Raw genomic sequence first — 14,666 nt, forward strand, 5'->3', positions numbered from 1 at the left:
CAGTGAATGTGTCTCAAGTGATTTTAGTATAAAGACACCTGTGTGTGGAAGGTCCAGTCTCTGGCTAATCACTATTTCTGGCTACCATTACACCATGAAGACAACGGAATACTCCAGACAACTCAGAGAAAAGGTAATTGAAGAGTATAAGTCAGGGGATAGATATTGAAAAAAATCCAAGGCACTGAACATCACCTGGAGTTCAGTTGAATCAATCATCAAGAAATGGAAGAAATATTACACATGAGTAAATCTGCTTGGATCAAGCCATCCTCACAAACAGAGTGACTGCAAGAAGGAGTCTAGTGAAACCAAGACACCTATGACTTCTCTGAAGGTATTACAAGCTTAAACAGCTGAAATGAGAGAGACTCTGCATACAACAGCTGTTGCCCAGGTTCTTTGCTAGGTTCTTACGTTTTGTAAAACTGTTAAATCTTGACTAGAGTTTGCCAAAAGGCATGTGGAAGTCTCCATGGTCAAATGGAAAAGAGTTCTTTGGTCTGATGAGACCAGAATGGTGGCTATCTGACAAGATGCTATGCTTGTAAACACTACACATTACCACAAGCACACCATCCCCAATGAGAAGCACTGTGGTGGCAGCATCATGCTGTGGGGATGCATCTCAGCAGCGGGCCCTGAGAGGCTTGTAAACGTAGAGGGTCGAATGAATGCAGCCAAACAGGAAACTCCTGGAGGACAATCTTGTTAAGTCTAAGAAAATTATGGCTTGGGAGAAGAGATGACAATTTTTTGATTGTTTTATTTAACCCACTCATGCTCACTGTATATTAGACTTTAATATAGGTGAAGATAAACAAATTAACACAGAAGACATTTTAATGTAATTTTTATACATATCATTTCACACTGTATCAAATTTAGTGCAAAGAACTTCCATTTTGAAGTCATTCTAAGTATGATAGTATGTCAATACGGTCATATTTGTATTAATTTGGCAGTGTTGTGTTTATTAGCTCTAGACTCCTCCAAGGGTATACATGCTTTTTTAATGTCATGTTATTTAGGATTCACCCAGCTGTCTCTTGGCCTGCAGGCTCTATTGATTTCTTTAGATATTTTGATCAAACTGTCCTCAGAAAATGGCTGTTTATTGCATGTTTGATCTTAAGGTAATTAAGTGTCAATTCTCAGGCACCAGCTTAATGTATATGTGTTTGTCTGACTTTCTTACACACATTTACACCAACACAAGCCCTTTATTTGTTGCCCAATGAGCTCATTGTTTCACAATTGACTCTACCACTACTGGATTCTGCATTTTGCATTCTACTCATTCATCGTCACTTAAGTCTTAGAATCAGTAAGTAAAGCTTTTTCATGTTCCTCTGAAATATACGATGAATAATTCTCTAACATTATCTTCTCATGTGATACGGCCTGATGAAGGTTAAATTACCTCGGTTGTGCTGCTGACACCTAATTAACTATCAAGAGAAGACCATGAATAGATTGCATCTGTGACACTGAGACGTTTCAGTTTGGTAGAAGAAAAACCAAGTATTTTATCTCAACAAAAAAAGACTGACTTTCTTCACCTCCTCCTGGGCTATCTGTTGTTTTTGAAGTTACTGGCGTTTTGAGGTGCATGTGAGTATTTGATGGGGGTGATGCTGTTCCCCTCCTCCTCCTACAAATCAAACCATCCGCTCCTGAGAGTGCAGTCATCCTAAACAAACAGTGAACACTGTCACATCTCGACTAGACAGCACACACACAAGCACTGCAAACTGGAAATGGGGGTTGAATAGTTTCCAAAAGGGCTTGCTATTCGTAACAAGTGACTCATGTCACTTCACAATTTTGTCATTGATTAGCATGCCTGATCATACATGTCCTTATATGTTTAGACACCTCGTTGGTTGGAATAAATTCAATCAGAAGAAGAAAGAAAGAGAGTGCAAAAAAGTTAATATTACATTCAAATGGTCTTGGAGAAAGTTTGCTGTGGTCAAAGTTTCAAGAGGTGAGTCTAGAATCTAGACACTATCTAGACACTAGATGTTGTATGACCTGAGTAGCCAAACTAGGGCACGGTATTATCCAGGGTTAGTCTGAGGCATGTATGCTTTAATTGCAGTTATAAACATACCCTAGTATCAAGTCATTTCATTTCTGTGATTTTTTTCTTGTTCTCTAATTGCACAATAGAGTGGAAACATATAAAGCCATCCATGGTTCTCAAAGGCATATGATGTTGAGTATGAACATGGCAAAAATCAGTCATACCCTATGAAAATATAAGGAGGAATGACTTCCTAGAAGGAGGGTGAATTCAAACTCCTGCTTTTGTTGTTCTCAGCTCTCAGTTCACATGGACAAAACAAAAACTAACACGACAATGATAGCATTTAGCTTGCTTTTGTCAATAAAAGGCTCAAACATGTTTCCTCTTTTTTTGTTGTTGTTGTTTTTGAACTCATAGCTCTTCGACCATTGACCCAATCACCACATAGGGGAAATGACACAGCCACACCCCCTCATGGAAACTGTGCACAGGGGCATAATGATGGAGTATTGTCACAACTGACAAACCTAAAAAGACAAACTTTAAGATGTGTATTCTCATTTGAAACATTATGAAAGTAATGAACAATTATCTATCAACACTTGCCGGGTGCTTGCCATCTAATTCATACTTGCTGGTGAACAGAAAGATAGGGATGGGTGGAGTGTGGAGGAATCTTGCTCTCTGTGCCTGCTTTATTCTCCCTCCACCATCCTCATCTTGATCTTGGTCTCTGCTTTCCCCTCCTTTAGCATCCTCATCTTGCACTCTGTCCCTGCTATCTTACCCACCCTCGTCTTCTTGCTCTATGTTCCTGCTTTCTTCTTATCCATCATCCAAATCTTCCTCTTTATCCCTGCTTTCTTCTCCCTCCATCATCCTCATATTGCCCTCTGTCCCTACTTTCTTCTCCTCCACCATCATCTTGATTTCTGTCCCAGCTTTCCCCTCCTTTAGCATCCTCATCTTGCGCTCTGTCCCTGGTTTCTTATCCATTCTCATCTTCTTGCTCTATGTTCCTGCTTTCCTCTCTTCCATCCTCATCATCTTGCTCTCTGTCCCTGCTTTCTTCTTATCCACCATCTCCATCTTGCACTCTGTCCCTGCTTTCCTCTCCCTCCATCATCCTCACCTTGCTCTATTTGATACAGATTTCATTCTGTTGATCCATTCATCCAGCCATTCTTGACTCAATAATGATTCTAATTACTAAGAATCTAAATAAAACCAAATAAAAATACACCCTGAAATACACACACACACACACACACCCCCACACACACACACCCACACACACTACATCCATGGCACCAGGGTGGCCACTCTGCTTTGAAGAGGCCTGTACCAGCATAAATCACAAACTACAAATGCCCCTGATTCCTCATGTCAACCAGCATTTCTTAATAATCATGTTTCTGATTCAGTGTGCCCTCCTTTCGTTTGCTCTGACAGAATCAGGGCAAGAGATCAAAGTGAATGACCTGTTGATAATTGATATCACATTTTGTATAAATTGTTAAATTCATGTAATCTAATCTAATTGAGAGTGGGATCAAAATGCCCCCATCTCTTTGATTAATGCAGAGGCGGTTATCTTTCATCAGTACTTGTCTAGGCAGGGAGGGGAGGAGGCGTTAGTAGGAATCCAATTTGGGCTTGGTGCATTCAATCAAACAATATCATGTTGCATGATTCATAAGACCAATCTGAGCCCCCAGAGAACCCTGTATGCAGCATATACCTCAATTAGGCATGGTCAAAAATGTGCAATCAAAGGTGAAATTTAGCACCAAGGTCGCTGTGCAGTCCATGTTGAATGCATTCTCCTGGCTGTGCTGCCTGTCTGCAGACAGATAAGATTGTATTGCAGGCATGTGGGGCAGGCGTATGATGCATGTTGCTTGTAGTGCTGACACCGTGCTTGACTCCCATAAATGCAGGTGTCCGAGGGGCTGGTGGCCTGGAGAAGCCCTTGATTCCACACCTTTTACTCTGCACAATTGGATGCAGCATGGGGCATTGCAGCGCGGTGGCCTTGATGGCACAGGAAGAAAAATGGACGAGGTCAGCAGCACTTTCACATCGATGGCAATTCCTCCTGCTGACTCTGTGTTGAAACAGGAATATCATACCAGCCTCTGCTCTTATATACTGTAATTCAGAACTCTGTCTCTTTAACTGAATGCCAAAAATACACAGATGATTATATTCAGTGACACACATGCATACAGCCTCTTCTCTTCTGATTTTATTGGCTGCTTAAATCGACAGAAACACAGTTGAGGCACTGAGCCTTGATATTTAATCAGAAAGGGAGTCAGTTCCCTCTTTTGGTACAAACACACATATTTCGACCCCTCTAATTCTTGGCTTATTATCCCGTCATTGACAATTCAGTGTATGTCAAAGGTTGCTTTGGAACAAATTAGCGTTTGGAAAGGAGCAACCCAGTCCTCAAAGCCATTATCAATTCCAATCAAACTTCATTGTTATGCATTCAATAAAGCTTCTCTAAGGACCACAGTGATGCTCTGATTATCCTCTTCTCATGCCAAATCAGCTTATTCAATCTTTTATGATGTTTGAACAATAAAACCAAAAGCACATAACACATATGTTCATTGGTTTACTCCCTTTTTTTGTTTATGTGTAAACCACGTGTCTGGTAATCTCTTTTTCTGATTTTCACAAGGTCAACTCATGTCATCCTCTACAAATGTAAAGCATGATGGACGTTTAATTCAAATGTTGCGTGATTACTCAACTGAAAAGTCATAAGCTTAAAAGGATCTGATTATTTTGTATTCAACGCAAAGTGACAAACGGTGACAGAGACATCCAAGAACATTTCCGCTGAGTGTATTCTCTGTAATTTCCACTGAAAAGACATGTCACTGAAGCAGCTTGGTGCCACCCCCTTGTCGACAAATAAAGGAAAAATGCTGCTTTGCGAGCTCTGGCAGCAGCTCTGGCAGCGTCTACCAAGTCACTGGGCTCATACAAGTGTGTCTGCCCCAATTTAGGGATTGTAGCATTTTGCTGGGGGACACATCTGCCTGCTGTGTGCTGGCGTGGCACACGGATCTAATAGTGATTGATTGCCTGATTAAGGCAAATTGTGTTGAACTCTGGAGCAACCCCAGTAGAAAGGGAAGCGTCTTTAGTTAGCTATGCAATGAAAAGTGTGGTTATTGATTTGTATTGGTACATGCGTGAACAAAAAGGAAGTTGTCTCAATTACTCACTCTTTATTTTTTATACATTTTTAAAATTTATAATAAAGCATTGTTGCTGCAAAAATTTTTGTTCATTTTTATGTTATACAAGTATCGTATTAATGTGTATTCTTCCAATTTTTTTTGGTTTTAAAGAAAAAAACAGAAGAACAGTTTTGACATGTTACACCAGCACATTTAATTATACATTTCAATGTCATGCTGACAGCATCACAGACCTTTGAGGTTTGTTTTCGGTGACATAGGGGACATTCACGGATGATGCCCAAGGTCACCCATAAGGGGGGATAAAGGGGAGAGCTTTCTGGGGCCCAATTGATTATTGATTAAACATGGCAGAATGGGTAAAACAGGATTAAAAGGGGCAAAAATGGGTTAAAAGACGCAAAAATTGGTTAAAAGTTGAAAAAGGGTTAACAGGCATAAACTGGCAAAAATTGGTGAAGGAAGCAAGTAAGAATATGTAAAAAGTGGCAAATTCAGGTTTTTGCTAATAAATGTGAAAAAAAAAGCTGAAAATAAGGTTGAAGAGGTAAAAAGGTGGCACAAAAACTATCTTCAGTATTAGACCCCAGAATAGCTTGACACACTTTTCAGCTCCAAAATATAGTAACTGTTAGCCTAGATAGCTAGCACCAATGCTACTGACCTAATTCACATTGATATCATCAATAAATCACAACCGGGGTTGGCACGTTCCCTAGGTTTGTCAGCCTGGCCATGCCCCCCACCTTATGAGCCACTGTGCCACCCCTTTTGGCCAAAACCATTTGAAAAAAGAGAAAAAAAAAATTATTTGACCAAGAAAAGTTTTCAGATTCATTGAAAGAAATGTTGAGCATCTCTACTACAACTGCTACTGTAGCTACATTCACACTAAATGCTTAATTGTTTAAAAACTTGCAGTACAGCTAAACCACACCTTAGCTACCGTCTTGTTTTCTCTTCAAATGAAGCTGATTGGTGAGGTCACTCTCTGACCAGGGACAAGCATTTCAGCTTGAAGCTTCGCAAGACTAACCTCCTTGATGTTGAACATAAAATCTGACTAAACCATTGGTTTTATGAGGTGATATTTAATCAAAATTTTACAGCAATTCATAATGCATAACATGTTAAAAGTTCCTTTTATGCAGGTCCTTTTTTGTCTCCTGTGCTGTTATCTATTAGCATAGTCCACCAAAGTATATCCAACATTGTGTAGTATATCAAACATTAAAAACTGCAGTACAGGTTTATAGCGCTCCTGGCAACCTGAGTGCCTCCTTGGAGTCTCCAGTATTTGCAGCCCGAAATTTATTTCTCCTTATCACCATTGATCTGCAAGAAGACAAGGTCTCCGGTGGTGACAGCCTGGCCTGTCTGATTTAGGAGTGGACCAACAGCCTGTCTGAGCATGGGGGCCTGGATGGATTTATATGAGGGCTCATCCACCCATGTGCATTCCTCTGTCTCATGCTGAGCTCTCCTACCAAGAGCTTAATTTGGGAGGCAGTCAGTGAATGAGGCAGTTTTTTCCTCTTTTTTTTTTTGGTAATCATGGAGGTAATGAGGTTAGAGGTTACTTTAATAAACAGAGCTTGGTTTTCTTTTTGGTTATTCTAATGCGTTCAGCTGGGAGAATTTAGTTTCAACTTTTGTAAGAAAGCTTTCATGCAAAGGCAGAGGTGCCTGATGACTAAAATCTGTTAATAATTGCTGTGGGCTCGAAGAGGTGTCAGAGGGCTAGCTTGAACTCAGAGTTTGTCAGATTGAATAAAGAGCTACACTATGTTTATTAGAAGCATCAAAACCATGATTTCAAGAATAGTAAAAGGCAAATTAGTTATAACAGTAGCAATAATGATACAAATTTTAATTTTAAGATGCATTATTACTATAAGTTTTTTTTAATCAAAAATATGCAACGTATAACCACTGTACAAAAGAAACCCACTTTTCAAACTCAACTGAGGATATTATCCATTTCAAAGTAAACAGACTTTCTGATTGGGCATGATGAATTGCATTTTAATAAGATTAGAATATGATCCTAAATGATGATTACTTAGTACCGATTCCAACACACTTGCCTGTGGGTATTAGTATCTATTCCTTTTCTGTCAACAAGAACAGGATTATTATCTTGTGCATAATGCTATCTACACAGCTCATTAGAAGTCAGCAGGTTATCAAATGCCTATAATTCTGTTTTTTTCTTTCATTAGTGCAGAAAAAAATGTAAATTTTTCATCCAAACGAGGAAACTGCTGCAGATAAAACACATTATGGAGCATTTAAATTGCATTGTTGTTGCTTGTAGATCCTGATTGCAGTGCAAAACAACCATAGATTCTGAACTGTTGAATTGTCTTTCAGTTCCAGTAAAGCAAAGTTGTGCTGCTCAAAATATGAAAAATTTAGAGATCCTGTAAGGGTTTTTGGTTACTGTTCTAATCAGTTTTGGCAGTCAAATGTACCACTCACTATGACTCTTTCCTCTGGAAAATGTAAAAACACATCACAAACACACCATCCCCACAGTGAAGCACAGTAGTGGCAGCATACGGCTACAGACAAAAAGGTCAAATCTATCTTTACTTTGACATTAAAGAGGTTTTTCTGTAATTGTTTTGTCAAAAAGCCATATTATATTAACCATGACTGATTTATAAAATCAATAAAAGGCTAAAACATCCAGGGGTTGAATACTTCAAAAAGGCACTGTAAATTAGCTTTACTGGTGCATGTACAGAGCTAAGGTGTTTATAGCTGCTTTTCTGACCTCATTAACACCACAGCCCTCACCTTCTCTGGAGTACAGCCCTAAGCAGCTGGAGATGAGATATTACAAGATCAACTCTCTTGCCACAAGAGAACAGTTTCACGTGGGAACTGCAGTATCAAGCAATTATAACCGAGTAAATGAGGATAAGGTGAAAATAGCTGGTTACTTTACATTTCTTAGGTTGATTTGCTTTTCATTTCAGTATTATTCCATGATTTTATTTTTTACTTCAGTGGGTGAATACATTAAGGAAATGTATGTTTTCTAGAAAGGATGTGTGGTGTCATAAAAACTCAGGTGGTTTTCCACTCCTCTCCTCGCTGTATCACCTCTGGGACCCTCTGATCCACTGTTGACAAGTGGCTTGTGCTGCCACTTGTAAACTTAGGTTAATAAAGTGATGAGATTTGCAAGTGGGAGTCCATGTATTGGGTTGTATTCTAATGTCGACAGGCTCCTTTGTTTCCTTGCAAAGCAGATGGATTGGCCAGACTCCATGTCTGTCAACGTACAGATCTCTCTTGCAAAGCACCAATCTGAAACAATTTTGCCAGGTTTGAAAACAGACCTGTACTAGAAAAGCACTCGGAGAGAGCAGACCTCCGCCATTAGCCCTATCTCCCAATAGTGAAGCATCCTTAAAAAAATTACTGGATCCGTCCCTAGGGCGCATGGGGACGGATGGGGTGGGCACACGGTGAGGCAAAGCATTGGCTTCACTACGTGTGGACTGTCATGGCGGACACACTGACTGCCAGTGCCAACAGATACACTGACATTCTTACCCATTTTCTCACTGGACTACTGGAAGTCACAGCAGAGGGTGAATATTCCTCTAGTCCTCCCAGCAATGTGAGTGTTCTTGCTACAATTCGCTGTCTTTCCCTCTGTTACGCTCTGACTCGTCTCCTCGACTGGGCATGCACCTTTCAAACTCCGTAAACTCCAAAACTTTGAATAGAAACACACCCAAAAATGCTGCTGGGATTGAAGTTACTCATGTCCGCCATCTCCTGGTGTAAAGTGGTAACAGCACAGACCTCCACCATTACCCTATCTTCCAATAGTACAGACTCCTTTAAAATATTCCTGTATCCAGACGGTGAATCGGCTCGCTCCCAAAACTTAATCAGTTTTTCCTTATACCATTTCTGACCTTTCCTGAAAATTTCATCAAAATCCATCCACAACTTTTTGAGTTGAGTGATGTTGCTAACAAACAAACAAACAAACAAACAAACAAACAAACAAACAAACCCACCCGATCACATAACCTTCTTGGCAGAGGTAACAATCAGCTTAATTTGAGGAGAATGAGCTCGTAGCTAAAGGTGTGGTTTAGTTGTGCTGGGAGAGGGAAGCAATGGCTGCCACTGGTGTAGTGTTCAGCTCGAATGTGTAGCATAGCAGCAGTTTTATCACATTCATTTAATGAACAATAGGCAAGGAACAGGACTGAAAGCTTTTTCATGACAGAGAAGAGGTTTTTGCTCTCCTTCTGAGCAGCTTTAAGTTTGTGATGATTATGGACAGGGTTTAGTAGTTATACTGTGAGCTGGTATACAGTGGCTGCTGGTGGAGTGATTAGTTGAGATGACGCTCTCAGTTCTCAGCTGTTTCACCTCAACTTGAGGCAGTCTTACCAGACCCTGGAATGTAACTCTTCAGGAGGGCTCTCACATACGCTATATTGCCAAAAGTATTTACTCACCCATCCAAATAATTGATATCAGGTGTTCCAATCACTTCCATGGCTACAGGTGTATAAAATCAAGCACCCAGCCATGCAGACTGTTTCTACAAACATTTGTGAAAGAATGGGTCGCTCTCAGGAGCTCAGTGAATTCCAGCGTTATACTCTGATAGGATTCCACCTGTGCAACAAATCCAGTTGTGAAATTTCCTCGCTCTTCAATATTCCACAGTCAGCTGTCAGTAGTATTATAACAAAGTGGAAGCCACTGGGAATGACAGCAACTCAGCCACGAAGTGGTAGGCAATGCAAAGCGTTGGATACGGTGGTGTAAAACACGCCGCCACTGGACTCTGGAGCAGTGGAGACGCATTCTCTGGAGTGACGAATCACACTTCTCAATCTGGCAATCTGATGGACGAGTCTGGGTTTGGCGGTTGCCAGGAGAACGGTACTTGTCTGACTGCATTGTGCTAAGTGGAGGGGGGATTATGGTGTGGGGTTGTTTTTCAGGAGCTGGGCTTGGCCCCTTAGTTCCAGTGAAAGGGAGTCTGAATGCTTCAGCATACCAAGAGATTTTGGACAATTCCATGCTCCCAATTTTGTGGGAACAGTTTGGGGATGGCCCCTTCCTGTTCTAACATGACTGAGCATCAGTGCACAAAGCAAGGTCCATAAAGACATGGATGAGAAAGTTTGGTGTGGATGAACTTGACTGGCCTGTACAGAGTCCTGACCTCAACCCAGTAGAACAGATTTGGGATGAATTAAAGTGGAAACTGAGAGCCAGGCCTTCTCGCCCAATATCAGTGTGTGACCTCACAAATGTGCTTTGGGAAGAATGGTTAAAAATTCCCACAAACACACTCCTAACCTTGTGGAAAGCTTTCCCAGAACAGTTGAAGCTGTTATAGCTGCAAAGGGTGGCCCGCCATCATATTAAACCCTATGGATTAAGAATGGGATGTCACTTAAGTTCATATGCAAGTCAAGGCAGATGAGCGAATACTTTTGGCAATAAAGTGTACCTGGGATGTCAAAGTAGCTAGCTCAGCTTGGGATTGCCATTGCTGCCTTGTCTGAGGTGAAGTGCCCTGGCACTGGTGAGATTACTGTGGGTGGATACACCTACAAGCTAACTGCCCCCCTTGATTTTGTAGGTAAGACCTGTCGAGCATTGGCTGCATGCCAGACTGACCCATTCACTGGGCTCGATCTTGTTTATTGCAGTCTATGCTCCAACAGGGGCGAGTGGACTCTCTACAAAGAAGGCACTGCACACACACTCAACGGTAGATGCGGTCGCCAGGGTTGTTCTTGCTAACGTCAATGTTGCCACTGGCAATGAGATGAAAACTCTTTAATGCTCCTTGACTTTGCCAGCAGTCAGAGCTTGAGGATTGCTGGATCGTGGTTCCAGATGCTGCTTCTTTGGGTATCGTTGGCAAGACTGCATGTCTGTTGCAGATGTGTTCAGGAGAGCGGGGAAGGATCTGTTGCTTGGTACAAGAATGGCAGCTGTGCTTTTACCGGTACCTGGATTGGGGCCTGATCCGGCTCACTGCATATCGGGTGCCCAGGGCCCGGTGGGTTGGTCCAGATGCTGGGGGTGACTGTGTGCGTCGTAAAGGGGGCAGCTGGGAGGATAGCTGGAGAGATGGGGCATGGACCTGGCACAAGCCTGGATGATGACCATCAGGAGGGGTATATGCTCCCCTTTATTTTTGCTTAACTTGTTCTGCACCTAAATCAGTCATGTTGTCTGACTAAAAAAATGGCCAAGCTTCTTTTAAACCGTCAGTCACATCTCTCATTCTGAATTATTGGTAGGGAAAATGTAACAAGCTGTTTCTTCAGTATAATGTAAATTACATTACACCGACCCTCTGGCAGAGGTCATGGGTATAAAAACTACAGATGTATTCACTCTTCTTGCTGTCAGTCTCATTTGCTCATGAAATCTCATCAGTTTAATTTCAGTCTGTTTCACAAGCAATTAAAACTCCTCATAGGAGCTTTAAAAAAAACATTAAAGGAGCTTCTGTTTCAAACGCAGCTTTCATTCTTGAAGTATAGATGGTTCAACACAATAAGCAGATAGTATTTATATTACTTACAAGGGCATTTGTGGCCAAAGCAGCAGATGTTAATGGCAGGTTGCTCAGAGCAAAGGGTGCCTCATTTGGCTCGCTCAGGAGGTGATCATGAGACATATTGCCTTTTCTCTCGCCCTCTACATGGGCACATGACTGCTCTCTTAACTCACTAGGGGAATTCAGTCAGACTCATATGATAGGAGTCCGTATGATGCAGGGAAACATCTGAAGTCATGTATTTCAGGTGTTGGATGATGTTTGCTCATGCACTGTAACAACAAGCAGCTCTTCCTTGTCATAGCAGAGGTTCATTTGGTTAAAGAGCGGTATGATGCACCAGTGTGAGTCATGGAGACACATAAAGCATGTCCCACACAATACTTTTAACCTCCCACGGACATGGAATGAGGCTGTGTTCAGATGTGTTGTTTTTAGTATCTTACTTTTGCTCTCCTGTGTGCTAGTCTACAGTAAAGATGTTTGATTTACTCTCAGCTGGTTCTGCACACAAAAAAGTCTCAAGGATCACTTTTTGTCTCGCTCGGTGCTTTTTTAGCTGCTCAATTCCTCTCTCACCTTTCCCAGTGCCTAATTGGGTTTCATTGATTTACTCCTCCATGATGCTGGCTTGGCCCAGTCTCTGCTGACCCTGCAGAAAAATATCAGCCAGGCTGTCTAACAGGCACTGTTCCGGCTACACACACACACAACCACACACACACACCCAGCATTCCCAGTACAGGCAGTGAATGATTGTGTCAGTGAGCTGGAAGTGAGTCAACCTGCCGCTCCAGAACCCCTAGATTAGCGTTGCACTGAAACAACAAAAGGCTCCAGAGGGGGGTGTTTGTGCCCGTTGCTCATAGACTCAGGAGAAGTGAGGAAATAAAAGGGGGTGGCGATCGTCAGGAGGCCCAGGGACAGAGCCGCTCATCTGTGCCTGAGCAAACGTGTGTCACCTTGAGCTCTCTGGAGGAGGCGTCCGGACACAAACCTGCTGGGCCAGACGGGGTGTGAGGAAGAAGGATGCAGGCACAGAGAGAAAGTAGAGCTGGCGCTTCAGTGTGCCATATGCGACGACTGTGACTCAGTGGATAAGAGAGAGCTAAAGCAATAACTTGAAGGAAATTCGAGCGGAGTGGAAATTAAAAAAAATGCCTTCACCCTTTCAATTCTGCACACAGCGATAGAGAGGATAACATGGAGAGGATATAACACAGACAGAGCTTTGATACCGACTGTGTCCTCGTTTCCTCCTCTCGACTCCTGTCCCCCTTCTGCCGCGCATTATAAACGGCTGATTATGACAGTGACAGCTCCTCAGGTGTGCAGTATGCTAGATTTGTTATTCAGCTCACAGGCATTGATGTCCCTCCCTCTTACCACCTGCACAGACACACACACTGACACACGTATACACACACCCACGTGCATACGTATTGCTCACAGCTGCTGTGTCAGCGGGACTCTGGAGCTAGAGAGAAGAGGATATTACATGAATCAGCCTCACACAACTGTTGTGTTCACACTGCTATGATCCAAACTCGCATTTTAAATTGGGCTTTTATTGTTTGATTTAGATTTTCATGGGCCACTGATGTTTTTGTGAACCTTGGCTTTGTTTAATTTTGGAGATATCATTACACTGTAGTGGACAAAATGAGCTGATTAGCATTCCTGGAGCACACTAAGATAAATAAAACTGAATATTTTCTGTCCATGAGAACAGTGTCTGGCCACAAAGGACTTTGACTCAGCCCACAGTGCCTTGAAGACTAAAAGGTCAGATATCAACTTCAGAATTGATTCGTTGGTGTTGCTTAAAGGTAAACTTGTTAAATTTCACTGGCGTCAGGCCATAATCACCAGTTTTCAGGGAATGAAAAAATGCTGCATTTTTCAAGTAATACTGTCAGTCTTTCGGAAACTATTTTTGTTTTAAAATTTGCTAAACGCACCACAAGATGTTAAGGGGGACCAATAGCTCCAATTTATGAAAATAAATTAAAATCATGAAAAATGAAGACATAAGGTTTTGGCCTGATGCCAAAAATTTGTGAACTTTAAATGTATAAAGTGAGGGTTAGGAATCCAAGGTAACGCACTGAGAAAACAGTATTATACTATACTATGAAGTACCTATGATACGATACAATGCTTTATGTTACAAAACAGTACAATATGACTCTATGTGCTACAATACCATACCATGCTATACAATATGATATGGTACGATACGCTACAATACAATGCTGTATGATGCAATAAGATACGATACACTCTATATGATACCATATGGCATGTTACGATGTGGTGCTACAGTGCAGTGAAAAAGTATTTGCCCCCTCTCTGATTTTTTGCATCTTCATCACACCTTAATGTTTCGGATCATCAAACCAATTTTAATATCGCACAAAGACAGCCCAAGTAAATACAAAAAGCATTTTCTAAATTATATTTTTATTTATTAAGGGAAAAACCTATCTGGCCCTATGTCAAAAAGTAATTGCGCCCTGAGCCTAATAACTGGTGTTGCCACCCTTGGCAGCAATAACTGAAATCAAGTGTTTGTGATAACAGGTGGTGAATCTTTCTCATCGCTGTGGAGGAATTTTGGCCCACTCTTCTTCTCAGAATTGTTTAAACTCAGCCATATTGGAAGGTTTTCAAGCATGAACTGTGCATTTCAGGTCAAACAACAGCATCTGAATTAGATTTAAGTCCAGACTTTGACTGGGCCACTCCAAAACCTTAATTTTGTTATTTTGAGCCATTCAGAGGTGGACTTGCTGGTATTTTTCGGGTCATTTTTCTGCTTCATAACCCAAGAGGGCTTGAGCTT

Source organism: Cheilinus undulatus, linkage group 13 (assembly GCF_018320785.1).
Source record: "Cheilinus undulatus linkage group 13, ASM1832078v1, whole genome shotgun sequence".
Lineage (NCBI taxonomy): Eukaryota > Metazoa > Chordata > Actinopteri > Labriformes > Labridae > Cheilinus > Cheilinus undulatus.